At 41.9% G+C, this 16063-nt stretch overlaps 1 protein-coding gene across 4 annotated transcripts in view; it reads left to right on the top strand.

Moving 5' to 3' along the window:
* The first annotated feature begins 429 nt into the window (after positions 1–429).
* Positions 430–16063, top strand: part of HELZ (helicase with zinc finger) — a 159317-nt gene continuing 143683 nt past the window's right edge. For 2 of the 4 annotated variants that reach the window (XM_048225749.2, XM_026512420.4), the window contains exons 1-5: positions 430–499; positions 1853–1908; positions 2835–2927; positions 6406–6462; positions 6662–6730. The gene's annotated coding sequence lies outside the window, so the exon portion shown is untranslated. The remainder of the gene's footprint in view (positions 500–1852; positions 1909–2834; positions 2928–6405; positions 6463–6661; positions 6731–16063) is intronic. The other 2 variants (XM_026512424.4, XM_026512419.4) reach the window with 1 other exon arrangement.

Genomic DNA, 16063 nt, shown 5'->3' with positions numbered 1-16063 from the left:
GGCCGCAGAAGCCCGCCGCCGGGCACCGAGGGTGTAGAGCAGTAACAGACGCATAAATGCGCATAAATAAATCAATGAGCAGCTCTCTGCTGCCAGCAGCAGGGAAACCTCGGGCTGATTAAATGCAGACGTGGGGTGTCTGCCAGGGCAGGAGGGCGGCGGGGCAAAGGGAACAGTCGCGGAGGCGAGGGGTGGGGGGAAAGGGAACCCAGGGGCAGGAGCCAAGAGGAAAACCCAAAGCCACCTTTTTAAAATGGGGGTGAATTTTAAATGCAAACAGCCCGGAGGAGGGGAGGGGGCCGGCCCGCAGGCGCCCGGGCCGGCCCGCCAGCCGGGGCAACTTTCCGGGCGGGAGGTGCGGCCGGAGGGGCGGCGCCGGCGGCGGGAGGCGGGAGTCGGGGGCCGAGGGGGGGAGTCACTTTAAAGGCTCTTTCTTACCCATAATGCTTTGTGGGGACGTTGACAAGTGGATCCAAGATGGCGTAGAAAGTAATGACAGGTAAGTCCTGACTTCCCCGTTCTCTGCTGCTGGGACCGCTCTGCGAGCTGCCGGAGCCCTCTGGGGAGGAGACCTGACTCCCCTCCGGTCCCCGGGGCCCCGGGAGGGGCGGCCCTCGGACGGGCTGGGGACCCAGGCGGCCCGCGGCGGGGCCTGGGAAGCGGGGCTCTTCGAGGCGAGGCCCGGACGCTGGGGCTGTTTACAGCTTCTTCCCCTCCTCGGTCCCCTTCCCCTCCGCTGGGGGCCGCGGCGCCCGGGGCCCAGGCGGTGGAGGGGGCTTTGCAGACCCGGGCCGCGAGCCTGCGGGAGGTTTTTGCAGCCGCGGGCACTCGCGGGGGGGGGGGGGGGTCGAGCCGCCTAGCACGCTCCCCTCCTCCGGGTCGCGGCTGGGGGTGGGGAGGGTGCGGGCCTCCCACGCCCCGCTTGATCGCCCCCTCAGGGCTCGGACTTGCGGCTGTGGGGCGGGGGCCGAGGGTGGGCGTGGGCAAAAGTGGGTCAGGGGTGCGCCCCCTCCCTCCCCCGCCGGGGGCTGTTGCCTGAGCTTCACTTTTTTCCCCCCTCTCTCCGCCCCCTCCTCGGAAATTCTCATTGGCCCACAAGCACATCAACAAAAATAAAAACAGACTAGCTTTTCCTGGGAGATTCTTTTAAGACTCCCCTTCTCCAGGGCTAAGGGACTGCAGTTTTATTTAGGGAACTTTGGTTCTTCTACCCCCAGATTATTTGGGCTTTCTGCACCCTCTCCTTCGCTGAGGATCCTTCAGACAGGGCTGGAAGCCAGGGTCTTAGGGTGGTTCTTGGATTGAGATCCTCAGGTTTTGTTTGAAACTCAAAATTGTTATTTCTTCTCCCTCACAACTTCGACTTTTCAGGCAAATCGTTAATATAATATGTATAACTCTAGAGACAGTGGATGCCGGGTGTGGGTGGGGGTGTGGGGTTGTGGGGGGAGGAGTTGTCCTGGCTAGTTTGTTCTTAATTTTGCCCTCTCTTAAACTTATATTAATGAGGTTTCTTGTCCTTCATTTCTTTTTTTCTTCTTTTTTTGAAAGTAAGATCAATCAGTGCTGAAAGAGATGGGGTTTGTGTGTGTGTGTGTGTGTGTGTGTGTGTGTGTGTGTTTTACGTTTTGGATCTTAAAAGCGTTTTATAGTCTACTCTTCCATCACACAGAAAGGAAATGTTTTTATTTGAAAGCAAAACAATCATTTACAGAACTGCATACTGTACCATTTTGGTAACTTTTTCCATTTGAAATTTAGAAGCCCTCTCACTTGGGGCTGATGAAGTATTTGCTACTGATCACGTCTGTTATTGGTGTACAGACACATTTTACTTTTCTGTTTGCCTCAGGAATTGGATGAAGTAATTGATCACTAAAGAACTACAGTGCTGGTGAGATGTGTAAGGTGAGATTGCAGTTAAGAATGATTTACCATTTTCCCTTCTTTATTTTAATCAATGCATAAGGATGAGGCTGAAACTAAGTAATTTGATGGGACCATCTTTATTTTCCAAATAGCTCAGTCAGTCAAATGGGTGTGTAGGCAGGGCTAGCTTTAGAAAGGAAAAATGTGTCAAATGTACCAAACTTGTAAGTTGTTGCAACCACAGTGGAGTTTATACAGAGCCAAATGTTATTTGCAGTTATCCTTGATCAGTATCTTCACCAGGGGTAATTATATGTAAATTTCCTTGTGTAACTTTAATTGGATGTCTTAATTTCATATGTGTATTGATGTCTGTCACATACTCTACATTGAGTGTTAGTGATTGTTTATGTGGATTTTGTGTGTCCAAGTTACTGGGACTCTTGTCAGGAACACCCTTAACATTGGAAAGATTGATTTTAGGCATCAGTCACTCCTTTTATTTTCTGAAAAATGGAATAGTATTTGTCTCTCCCATAGTTATTTTGTAATAAAAACGATAGTGTTGAGTTTTATTTAGTTTTTTAGGGGATAAGACTGGTTTGTCATTTTCTGGTCACGTGGTGTATGAATTGGAAGTGCTGCTTTAACTTCTAATGCTTTGGATTTAAAGGACATTATTGATAAAATGTTAGTGAACAGTTAGTATTCTATAATGGGGAGGAGGAGAGAAGTTTGCTAATTTTATGTTTTTCACAAGCAATTTTCTCATTAAAAATATCTTATTATGGTTTATTGAGAAAATGTAAAGTTATTAGGGCCCATTGTAGATTTGTGTGTGTGTGTGTGTGTGTTTTCCCCAACACATATGGGTAGCCTTTGGATTTTGAAATCCTCTCACAAACTTTTCCTATCTATAAGAACATCTGATCAAGAAAAATAAGCTGTGTTTTATTTTTTTCCAGATTGAGGCATTCTATTGACATTTTGCCTTACAAAAAAACAAAAAACAAAACAAAACTTGGGAGAGGAAGGCGGACGTAAATCAAGATCCTTTTGTAAGTGCATATGCCGCATTTGCTTGTGTTTGAAACTCAGTGCTTGTGTGTATGATATATTGTTTTATTTTTATTCTTGGCAGAGCAAATGTGGATTTTAAAATTTATTTATTTTCAGCTTACAGATGGAGGCATATTCATGCCTTAGACCTTCCAATCAGAATCTTTTCTTTTTATTTATCTATTTAAATTGACAGATTACTTTGTGGAAAGGAACCAGTGCACTGCTTCTTAGCCGATGGTGATATTCATTTGTAGTCTGAAAATGAAATACTTACGGGGCATCTGACTGGCTCAGTTGGAAGAGCATGAGATTCTTGATCTCTGGATTGTGAGTTTGAGCTCCATCTTGGGTGTAGAGAATACTAAAAAAATAAAAAATAAAAATAAAATAAAAACTTAAAAAAATTGAATATTCAGAAATTGGTAATCTCTTGTGGCTAGTGTTGTTTGGCCTGAATTGTGTCAGAACATTTTCCACAATATTCACACTTTTAGACCATGTGAAGCATTAGTATTCACTTCAAAACAAAGTTAGTGGTTGGTTATCAAACAGGTTGTTACACAGAGTATTATAAAATAGGAAATACCACAGTATTAAAGGTTGGTGCTAAGTTGAAGATGGTGTCTTGTAGCTGAATAAAGACATAGCTTTTTTAGTCTATCCTTTTGGCTGGGAAGCTAGGACACTATTTTTAGGTAAGGCTGTCGTTTTGGGGAGTCATTAAGTACCTCTCCATCAGGTGGTAAACTTTGACTTTTGCCACTGTTAGGAAGATTTTTCATTTTCTAATATCAAAAATATTCAGTCCACATTATAAAGTCTGTATACATTTATGGACTGTCCAGTGTTTTTACTGGGAAGGGGAGTGATGCCAAAACAACAGGAGAGATCATTCCTACTTCAGAGGGCCTTGTGTAGTTTAAAAATACACAGCATATTCATGAGAGGCTAAGAATATTGCAGAGGGACCTACAAATAAGTAGACCGGATCTTATACATGCATTTTTATTCCCTGTTAAAGAGGTAGGCTTGGCATTAATATTAAATAAAAGTTAGTTTATAATTGTCAGGCTATATTTAAGATCCAAATACTGGCTCAGCACAAGAAATACCGTCCTTTGCCTATTGTTTCAAATGCATAGAGGATTTTGGGTCAAGTTTATCAACTTGTTGATAAACAAGATAGGGCGAGGAGCTACTTAAAAATTATAAGCAAATTGTCTGGTTGTTTGTTTTCATAAACTTAGATTAAGTGTACATTCAAATATAATTTGATTTCTAAGTAATATTTTGAACTGTTTTCTGGGAAAGAACTATGTTATGTGTGGAGAATGTGGCCACACCAGCTTACAGTTCCTTTAAATTGGTGGGTGTAGTCAGGATTTATGTAGCATTGGCTAGAAGCAACATAAAACACAGTGGTTTGTCACTTCAGGAGTGGCCGAGATAATACTTTTGAGTAATACTGAATTTAATAGAGTTAATATTCCTTTTTAAAAAATAATACTGTAGATGTAACATGAAGACTTTTAATTTATATATATTAAATATATAAGTATGTATAATATAATAATACTGTAGATGTAACATGAAGACTTTTAATTTATATATATTAAATATATAAGTATGTATAATATACTTTTTAAAAGCTATCAATTGTCTAAAACAAATTGAAAGTTTTTCAGCATACTGCCAGATAGTCATACCAACTTGTTTACTTGTATAAATTGTACTGGGTCATTTTCTCTAAGAGCAGGAAGTTGTCTGGTAAAACCAGAGTTTGTATATTCGTCTTGCTTTTGAACCAAAAACCCCCAGATTCATCATTAGATTTTCAAAGAATGCATGGCATATTTTTTGACTGAACCATTCTGAAGTGTGAATGTTTGTGATTTTTGTTATTTCTGTGCCATATTTTAGGTGTTCTCAGCACATCTGAATTTGCCTTTTTGCTTTCTTCTGTGGAAATTCTCCTTGCAGTGAAAATATTCCTGTAAGGCGAGCTTCCTGTCACTAGGCAATATGTATATTTAATATAGTTCTAAACAGTTGTTTTTTTATTTTTAAAGATTTTATTTCCTTATTTGAGAGAGAGCTAGAGAGATCACAGAGGGAGAGGGGGGAAGCAGACTCCCCGCTGAGTAGGGAGCCCAGTGCAGGGCTTGATCCCAGGACCCTGAGATCCTGACCTGAGCCCGAAGGCAGACACTCAACCTACTGAGCCCCCCAGGCGCCCCTTAAACAGTTGTTTTTATGCAAAAACTGATGCATGCTATGGTAAACAAAATTGAACAGTACTTAAGTATATAAAGTTAAAAAGATTTATTTTTTTTTTTTTAAGATTTAATTAATTTATTTGAGAGAGAGAGAGAGCCAGCGAGCACAAGCAGGGGGAGTGGCAGGCAGAGGGAGAGCGAGAAGCAGACTCCCCATTAAGCAGAGATGCAGATGCGGGACTCGATCCCAGGACCCTGGGATCATGACCTGAGCCAAAGGCAGATGCTTAACTGGCTGAGCCACCCAGGTGCCCACTAAAAAAGATTAAAAAATAATAATAATAATAATAAGACTTTGTTCCCCTTTCTCCATCTTTAGTTGTGTTCCTGTCAGCTGACCATTGAAAACAGTTGGTGTCATTTGGCTTTTGGAAGACCTCGCTGTTGCTGGGGTACACTAGGACTAGTGAAAGCAGAGGGAGAAGTCAGGGAAGGCATGAGCACTGAACCCAGTTTGGATGTTACACAGGGACTATTCTCCTATTTCCTGTGATGTCAAGTAATATTGATAATCTTAACTCCCATTAGTTTAAGGGAACTGTAATGAATTGTTAGTGAAACAGTTAATTCTTTTGTCAGGTTGGTACAGTTTTGATTTGTTGATCTTTTAAGGAAATAAATATTTGTGAATTGAATTCTTATAACCTTAGGGCTGGGGGTAATGATGGTAATTACCATCTATAGAATTTTATGATAAACCGCACAGTATGTTTACTATAGGCTTTTTACAACTCATTATCTCTCCTTTAATTCTCATAACAACCCTAAGATAGTTGTTATTTCCGTTTTGCAGAGGAGGAAATTTAGGCCAAATGTGAACTAGCTAACAAATGTCATAAGACTGGTAAGTTGTGGTGCTGGTGTTCTGTCTTGGAGAGCCTGTGCTCTTTCCATTGTAATGTGCTCTGCTACTTCTATCTAGTGTGTTTTATTTTCCAGATGAGGAAATTTAGGCCTGCAGAAGTCAAGTGACTTGCCCAAGGTCACACAGCTAAGTAATAGCAACAATAAACCAAAGTTTTATCTCTGGTCTCTTATCTCAGGACTTTTGGTCCTGCCTGGTATGCTACATTTTACTGAAATACTATGGACCAAAAGAACATATGCTGTGAATACTGGATACAAATGCTTCAGAACTGATACATCAGCAATGGGGTTTTCTACTATGTATTTAAAAGCTTCCTTTTCTCTCTTTCAGAAATTATAAAGAGCTCTGATGGGCTATTTGGGTGATCCCCAGTGCAGTGAACTGCAGGTGAGTAAGGTTTAGGAGAGCTTTGCTTAGAAAACAAGAGCTTGGTAATGCCTGAGAAGGCGACAGGAGAGGCTTAATCTAGAGGGCCAGTCCATCCAGGAAGAGTAAAGTGGGACCGGGTGGAGTGATGTTGGGCAGTAGTAAGACCGTGGAATCCTGAAGATGCAGGTCCAGGCTGAACTGGCTCCTTCTGTAACAGGATGACGATGAACATCCTCTGAAGAGACTGCTTGCGGCTTTGTCGGAGTTTGTTTGAAGAGAAGTGAGGGTAGGTTAATCTTCCACTCATGTTCTGAATGAGTAACCGCACAGGGGCTCATCCTATCTGCATATGATTGGAGCTTGAGAGGCCCTTCAGTTTTTGTGTCAACATTCTGGAGTGGTAATCGCCCTGTGCTCTGATGAACTTGGTTAAGTATTGAATAGTTTGTTTATCCTGGTATCTGCTGTGTATGGATTGTCATGAATGATTGTATATATCCGCATTTCTGAGAGTCTAGATACTGAGAACACAGCAATAGAAACAAAAGGTTAAACTTTTTTCCTAGTGGTTATGTTTATTTATTAGTCCTTCAATTTATCTTTTGCTGAAATGCCCTTCTAAGAAAGGCAATTTAGTCTTTATTATTTCTGATTCACAATAACTGATTTTTTTGGTTCCATTATTGTATCTTGGTCTTTCATTATTAAACTTAGACAATGGTGATACTACAGAAAGAACAATTAGAAGACTGCTTTAATATTATCCTTGTGGGGCATCAGTGCTGAAAATTATGTTTTGATATATTTTCAATACTAGTCTTTTGTTAGACCTCAGCAGCTCAAGAAAGCTTAATCTGTTAATAAAATGACTTGCCATCCTGCCTTACGGACTCTGGCTGGGTGAGATTTGTAAGACATGGCCAGCTACTTTTTACCCATCTGCTTTAGGCTGGAGTTTTTAGTTTTCAGGTCTTTGTACCTGGCCCTTGGTTCTTTGATTTGTCCACGATTCCATACCGCTTTTTAGCTGTGGTACAGTCCACTACTGAGTCAGCAAGTTGGCTTTGAGAATCCCAGAAACTTGAATGTGACAGTACTACATACTCCAGGGCTTATAATTGAATTTGGGCTTGGCTATTTGCTCATTGCTAAAGTAACACACAGTTGTAGACATTCTTTGTTTTATTTTTTTTTTTATTTTTTATTTTTTATTTATTTTTTTTTTTTAAAGATTTTATTTATTTATTTGACAGAGATAGAGACAGCCAGCGAGAGAGGGAACACAAGCAGGGGGAGTGGGAGAGGAAGAAGCAGGCTCACAGCGGAGGAGCCCGATGTGGGACTCGATCCCACAACGCCGGGATCACGCCCCGAGCCGAAGGCAGACGCTTAACCGCTGTGCCACCCAGGCACCCCGACATTCTTTGTTTTAGACTTTATGTTTGTTCTGCATGATTGGGGAGTTCAAAACAGTTGAGGTGGCTTGTTGGTCTTGGAAAGCGGGGGTCTGGGGGTGTCATATAGGGGTCATTGTGATAAGGAATGCATGAGAGTTCTCAGTTAAGGCCAAAATGAGCAGTGGAAGGGAGGGGTGGACCTCTTTTTGAGGCTCTTGAGGCTCTGTCAAGCTTGTATCCTGGAACCCCTTTGTTTCCTCAGTATGGTGGAACTTTTCTTTTTTAAGTTCAGAAGAATTGATAATAAATAAATTGTTAAATATTTAGATTGTCACCCCAAAATAGTTGGTTTTGTTTTGGTGTTCCATTAAAAAAATGTATTTTTATAGGTAAACATGTGTGTGTATATATATATATATATATGTGCATATACACATGTATATATTTTTTACTCATGGTTAATTATGGTGTATGCAGTTTGAACGTTTTCTACTTATTAGGTCATGGAACATTTCCATGTTATAGGTGTCACAATTTTAGTTTATATGCTTTTTTAAAAAGATTTATTTATTTGAGAGAGAGAGCGTGTGCACGCATGTGAGTGAGGGGAGGGGCAGAGGAAGAGGGAGAGAAGCAGACTCCCACTGATCCGTGGAGCCTGACGTGGGGCTCCATCTCACAACCCGGGGTCATGACTTGAGCCAAAATAAGAGTCCAACAGTCAAACAACTGAGTCACCCAGGCGCTCCTGTATGCTTACATTTTGAAAGGCTGCGAAATATTTCATCAAGTCATGCTCCCGTAATTCACGTAAATCTTTCAATGTTAGGTATTTATGCTGCTCCCTGGTTTTCACTTAATACTTTACATTATTGTAGATACTATTGGTATTATGTTTTTGACTGATTGTATTTTTAGGGTATATTTCTGGGTGTATTGTGTAAACTGGAATGAGTGTTTTTGTATGTATTGCCATACAGCTGTTTAGGAATGTTGTACCAGTTGGTACTTCTAACAGTTAAATGGATATACCTGTTTTACCATAGCTGGACGGAAATACATATTTTCCTTACAAGTTTCTGCTTATTTAGTAGTATAAAGTGGCATTTGCACTTCTTTGTTCTATAATGTTGAATTTTACTCTTTGAGTCTCTTCACGGTGAATTGTTTGTGCATATCCTCTGCTATTTTATGCAATACAGTATTGATGTGAGCTTTGGACGGTAAGGCAAGTGTAGCCAGCTAATAAGCTGGTTATTATTAAAAAGATAACCAGAACATATTCAGCGGAAATGTTCAAAGAGGCCTAGGTGCTGAGTGATCTTGGAGATAGTGGTTGAAGGGGAACAGGTGGATTATTGTCAGATTTAGTTCCGCAGATGTTTATTGGGCATCACTGTGTCCAGTGTGCCGCTTTGCTTTCTTTGAGCGCCTCCGAGTTATCGCCGTGTCTGCCTGGTTGAAGGAGCAGGTAGTTGAGAATGCTTGAGACTTGACCAGTGGGGAGTCTGGCTGCTGAAGTCCCTTTGTGACCGCTTGGAGGACTGTGGGGATCACTGTAACATCTTTAACTCATTCATGGCATGCCACTATACCGTTGGCAGTCTTTGGGAGGCTCTGTTCTGAGGAATACAAAGATGAATAAGGCATATTTCCTACTGACAAGGAACGAATTATCTGGTAGGAAGATTAGGGGCACCAGAAAATGAAAGGAGTAATAGGAGTTTCTTAGGTGCTGTAAAAGAGGTTCAGCCGAGGTGCTTAGTGGTTAAGTGGAGCGTGTGATACTGCCCCCTTGGGGATATCAGGGAACACTTCAACTGAAGAAGTGGTATTTAAATGGCACTACCATGAAGATGAGAAGCAATGGAAAGAAGAGGGCATTCTAGAGGGAAGAATAGCTTGGGCAGAGGTGGGGGAGTGGTGTCACAAATGAGGTGGACATCAGGAAACCGCATGTCCAAACCACTTGGACCCTGGGAGACATAAAGGAGCATAGTGGAAGGTAAGGCTGCTGAGAGGTCAGGACTGGGTGTTGAAGGGTCTTAAATGCCAGACTGAGGATGGATTGGTAGTGAGGAGAAACAGAGAGAGGGGCTTTTCTTTCTTTCCTTTTTTTTTTTTTTTTAAAGATTTTATTTATTTGAGAGAATGAGTGGGCGGAGGGTCAGAGGGAGAAGCAGACTCCCCGCTGAGCAGGGAGCAAGATGCGGCTGGATTCTGGGACTCCAGGATCATGACCTGAGGCAAAGGCAGATGCTTAAGCGACTGAGCCACCCGGGCGCGCGAGAGAGGGACTTTAGTTGCATTCATGGTAGTAGTCCCAAGTGAGGTATGATGAGGAGGGCCTGAATTGAATCGATGGCCTTGGCAATGAAGAGGAGGCGGGCAGTGCATTCAGGAGATATTTTGGAGGTTGAGCAGAGAGACGTGGTGACTGATTAGGTCGGAGGGGAAGGGAACAGTTAGTTCTGTGTCTCAAGTCAGAGGTGATGTTGCGGTTTTCAGGCTTGAGTGGCTGGCAGAATAGGCATCAAGAATAGGGAAGTCAGGAGGAAGAACAGGCCTTAGGGGTTTGGAATAGAGGAAAGATGAATTTGGTTTTGTTTGTTGAGTTCAGGGAGTGAGTAGAAAGGTGAAATCAGAATTTTAATCTTCGAAGAAACAGAGGTGGAAGTTTGGGGCCTAGAGGTGATAGAGGAACCAGTGAGGTCTCATACTTAGTAAAGCCGAGCACAGATGAAGCTTCCTGATTCCCAGTCCAGTGTTCTCTTCCCTGCCTCTCACTGCAAAGTGCTGAAGGTTCTCATCTGGGATGTTTTCCTCACACCCAGGTGGTGTGCTCAGTAGAAGGCTGAAAGTGGCAGAGTTTATGTTGGGGAATGAGGACTTTATTTTTAATTAAAAATTTTTATTTATTTATCTATTTCTTTATTTATCTATTTATTTAAAGATTTTATTTGTTTATTTGACAGAGAGAGAGAGACAGCCAGCGAGAGAGGGAACACAAGCAGGGGAATGGGAGAAGAAGAAGCAGGCTCCTAGCGGAGAAGTGTGATGTGGGGCTCGATCCCAGAACGCTGGGATCACGCCCTGAGCCGAAGGCAGACGCTTAACGACTGTGCCACCCAGGCACCCCTAAAAAAATTTTTTAAGATTTTATTTATTTATTTGACAGAGATAGAGACAGCCAGCGAGAGAGGGAACACAAGCAGGGGGAGTGGGAGAGGAAGAAGCAGGCTCATAGCGGATGAGCCTGATGTGGGGCTCGATCCCACAATGCCGGGATCACTCCCTGAGCTGAAGGCAGACGCTTAACGACTGTGCCACCCAGGCACCCCTAAAAATTTTTTTTAAAAAAGCTTTTACTTATTTATGTGAGAGACAGAGCGAGCGTGCGAGCGTGCGGGGGCGGGGAGGAGCAGAGGGAGAGGGAGCAGCAGACTCTTGGCCGAGCATGGAGCCGGACACTGGGCTTGATCCCGGGACTCGGGAATCCTGACCTGAGCCAAAGGCAGATGCAACTGACTGAGCCACCCAGGCGCCGCTGAGTTAAAATTTTTTATTATGGAAACTTTCAAACATACGGGAAGTGGACAAAGAGTATCATCAGTCCCTCTGTACCCATTGTCCAACTCGAACAGTTGTTTGTGTTGTGTCATCTGTTTCTTCCCTCCCCATCAGATGCTTTAAAGCAAATGTGAAGATGAAGTGTGTTGGTGACCTTAAACTTGGGGCATTTGCAGGTAGGGAGGATTTGAACAGTTTAATAGGGTATGTTTTGAGCTATCTGGGTATATGGTCTAGAGGGAAGAGAAGTAGATTTAACTGCCAGAATCCTGTTCTGCCTCAGACTTTGTGTTTTGGGCAAATCACTTAAGTCTTTTGAGTCTTAGTTTGTGAGATGGAGATAAATGATATCGCCTTTGCAGAATCATTTGAGACAAGACAGGTAAAAACCTTCTGTGAACTCTAAACTTTGAGGCTAAACTGTGATGTAGATTTTAGAGTGCTGTTCAACTTTGGGATTCTGTGTTGCTGTCTTGAAGTTTATCTTATTCAACAACTTTGTATTCTTCAGCACATACTTATGTCAGGAACCTGGGGCTTCAGCAGTGAACAAAACAGACAAAATCGCAGCTCCCATGGAGCTCATATTTTAGATTTGGAGGATAATAGTGAGCTAATGCTTCTATAACAGTGGGCCAGGTACTGTTCTAAGTACTTTTATAATTTAACCTGTTTAATTCTCGCAAGAGTGCCGTGAGGTTGATACTGTTATTATCCCTATTTTACAGATTTGGAGATCGAGGCAAATTTTTATGTAGATTGTCTCAGGTTGCAATGCCAGGATTGAAATTCAGGCAGATCTGGTTTCAAGCCTGTATACTCTTAACCACTATCCCATAGAACATTTAAAACTCATTCATGGCTTATTGGTGTTTGATACAAATAAAAAGGTAGGCCCAGGGGCGCCTGGGTGACTCAGTCGGTTAAGTGTCTAACTCTTGATTTCAGCTCAGGTCATGATCTCAGGGTTGTGGGATCGAGCCCTGTATCGGGGCTCCACACTCAGTGTGGAATACGCTTGGGATTCTCTCTCTCCCTCTACCCCTCCCCTGCACGTGCGTGTGCATGTGCTCTCCCTCTCTCTCAAATAAATAAATCTTAAAAAGAAAAAAAGGTGGGCCCATGCTGAAATTATTTGTAAACAAATAAGTGTTTTCTTCTTGTAAAAAAACAAACCAATAAAAAAAAAGTCATTAGTTTTCTGGAGATGGCAACATAGTAGTAGTCTTTCATAGGAAAATATTTTTCCTCCTAACTTTTCTTAGGCTTTATCAATTTTCTCGGTTTGTTTGGATGCAAATGACTTGCCTCAATGGAAGGAGGTCATTTTTCTCCTGACCCTTGGGCAGAATCTCTTCTTGAGTGAATCCCCTTCTTAAAATTCTCTCTTACCTTTTCCTCCATGTCCCCTCCCTTATCCCAGGGGAATTCCCTTCTCTGATCTCTCCTACTTTCTGTTCTTCTCTGTTCTTCCTTCCCCGTTCTCACCACTGTGCTGTCCTTACCAGGCTCATCAGCTGCCCCTGTCCTGAGAGAGTCTCTGCTTTCTGCCCTTGCCTTTTCTTCCTTAGCCTGCCTCTCGCCAACTACTCTGGACTTGGCCTTGTGCATTGGCTTTTCTAAATTTATTTAGTGGGACTAATTTTCCACCTTTGGCACTGGCTCTGGCTTTGGCTTTGCGAGCTCTCAGTTCTTCTTCAGCTGTAGGGCATACTGGGAAATAAGCAATAAGGAGTTCTTAAGTTTGCATCTGGATTAGGACATGGGCCTCACTGCTTATAAGGAGAGTATCAAGGCTTGTGTATTTGTTTTTTTTAGAAATTTTGGTTAAATAGACATAACATAAAAGTATCATTTTATCCACACAGTTCAGTGGCAGTAGGTACTTTCACATTTTTGTGGGACTGTCCCCGCCATCTGTCTCCAAAACTCTTTCATTGCCCCAAACTGAAACTGTACCCATTAAACAATAACTCTCCATTTACCCCTCCCTCAAGCCCCTGGCAACCAGCATTCTTCTTTCTGTCTCTATGAATTTGGCTATTCTAGGTCCCTCATATAAGTACAATCATACATTGTCCTTTTGTGCCTGGTTCTTTTCACTTAGCATAATGTCTTCAGGTTTCACCTATATTATAGCATATGTCAGCATTTCCTTCCTTTTTAAGGCTAAATAATATGCCATTGTATGTAACACCACATTTTTAATCCATTCATCTGTTTGTTTTTTTAAAGATTTTATTTATTTATTTATTTATTTATTTATTTATTTAGAGAGAGTGCGTGCGCACATGAGCAGGGGAGAGGGAGAAGCAGGCTCCCTGCCGAGCAAGAAGCCCATCATGGGGCTCCATCCCTGGACCCTGATCACCACCTTAAGGCAGACCCTTAACCCACTGAACCACCCAGGCGCCCCTCCATTCATCTGTTAATAGACACTGGGGTTACTTCCACCTTTTGGCTGATGTGAATAATGCTGCTACAAACATGGGTATACAAGTATGTGTTTTGAGTCCCTGCTTTTAGTTCTTTTGGATATTAACCCAGAAGTGGAATTGCTGGATCCTGTGGTAATTCTATGTTTAATTTTTTGAGGAATCACCATACTGTTTTCCATAGTAGTGGCACCATTTTATGTCCCACTAGCAGTGTATTTCTCTACATCCTCACCAACACTTGTTGTTTTCTGGGCTTTTTTTTTTTTTTTTTTTTGAGAGAGAGAGAGAGCAAGAGTGCACATGTGAGTGAGAGCGGTAGCGGTGGGGAGGGGTAGAGGGAGAGGGAGAACCTCAAGCAGGCTCCAAGCCCAGCACCCAACGTGGTCGATCTCAGGACCCCGAGATCATTTCCTGAGCTGAAACGAAGAGTCGGTTGTTTAACCAACCGAGGCACCCAGGCGCCCCTGGATTAGTTTGGGTTTCAAGTCACTTTTTTAAGTTAAAATCATTGGTTATTTATTTATTTATTAAAAGATTTTATTTATTTATTCGACAGAGAGAGAGACAGCCAGTGAGAGAGGGAACACAAGCAGGGAGAGTAGGAGAGGAAGAAGCAGGCTCCCAGTAGATCAGGGAGCCCGATGTGGGGCTCGATCCCAGGACCCTGGGATCATGCCCTGAGCCCAAGGCAGACGCTTAACGACTGAGCCACCCAGGCGCCCCCAGAAAACCATTAGTTTAATTTATATTATGAAAATATTTATGCCTATAGGAAAGTTGAAAGACTAGTATCAACACTCAGTTGTTAACATTTGCCATAATTTGCTTTCTCTCTTTGTCTAAATAGAGTTTTTTTTTTTTTTTCAGAGCCAGTTGAAAGTTAGTGGCAGACATATTAGATGGTACTTCATTCATATGGGTTTGAATTGTGAGGGTCCATTCATACATGGAGTTTTTACAGTACAGTAAATGTGTTTTCTGTTCCTTGTGATTCCTTCTTCTTTTTTAAAGATTTATTTATTTAAGTAATCTCTACACCCAATGTGGAGGTCGAGATCAAGAGTTGCATGCTTTACTGACTGAGCCAGCCGGGTGTCCCTCTTGTGATTCTTTTAATAACATTCTCTTTTCTATAGTTTCCTGAATTCTAAGAATACTTTATATAAGATACATACAAAGTATGTGTTAATTGACTGTTAGTGGTAAGGCTTCTGGTCAACAGTAGGTTATAGTTAAGTGTATGGGGAGTCAGTTATACACAGATTTTTCACTTCATGGGGTTCAGCACTGGAAGAGTCAACTGTATCTCCTACGTATTCGGACAGTTTTCTTCATAAACATAATACCAGTATCATACTTAAGAATTCAGTAATACTAATGGTTATACTATCAAATATCAAGTCTCAGTAAGTTTCCCCATTGTCCCCAAAATGTATTTTATTTCTTTAGGTTATTATATCTCTTTAGTTTTTTTTAGTTTTTATTTATTTATTTGAGAGAGTGTGTGAGATTTGGGGGAGAGGCAGAGAGCGAGAGAGAGAGACACAGGGAATGAGAATCCCAAGCAGAGCTCAGAGCCTGTTCTAGGGCTCGATCCAGGACCCTGAGATCATGACCTGAGCTGAAACCAAGAGTGAGACACGTAACTGACCAAGCCACCCAGGCGCCCCTGCTTAGTTTTTTAAAAATCTAGAATAGTTACCCCTCCCCTTTTTGTTTTTCATGACAGTGAAACATTGTACAGTGTTGGTGATTATAGTGGTGAGCATAGCTGCCTTCCATGACCGTGAAGCATGTTGTCTGTGGAAAAATGCAGATGAATAAAAAAAATCCATAATCCACCACTCAGAGATATCCACTTTAATTTTTTAAATAAACTTAATTTTGGAATAATTTTAGATTTACAGAAGAGTTGTAAATGTAAATATAGGCCAGAGTTCTCATGTACTCTTCACCCAGTTTTCGTCATTGGTTTTTTTATTGTTGTTGTTTTTTTAATTTATACTTGAGCAGAGATTGATTTATGCAGCTTATCTAAAAGCAGGGTAAATATTCTAATTCACAGTCACCATACCTGTCCCCCCTCTTTTGCAAGTCAAAATTTTCTCAAGAAGTAGTTCCCCATTGTTAATACCTTACATTTCTATGGTACATTTGTCAAATCTAAGAATCCTTCATTGGAACATTAGTGTTAACTAATATCCAAATTTTATT

Source organism: Ursus arctos, unplaced genomic scaffold (assembly GCF_023065955.2).
Source record: "Ursus arctos isolate Adak ecotype North America unplaced genomic scaffold, UrsArc2.0 scaffold_24, whole genome shotgun sequence".
Classification (NCBI taxonomy): Eukaryota; Metazoa; Chordata; class Mammalia; order Carnivora; family Ursidae; genus Ursus; species Ursus arctos.
This window is presented reverse-complemented; position numbering and strand designations above follow the sequence as displayed.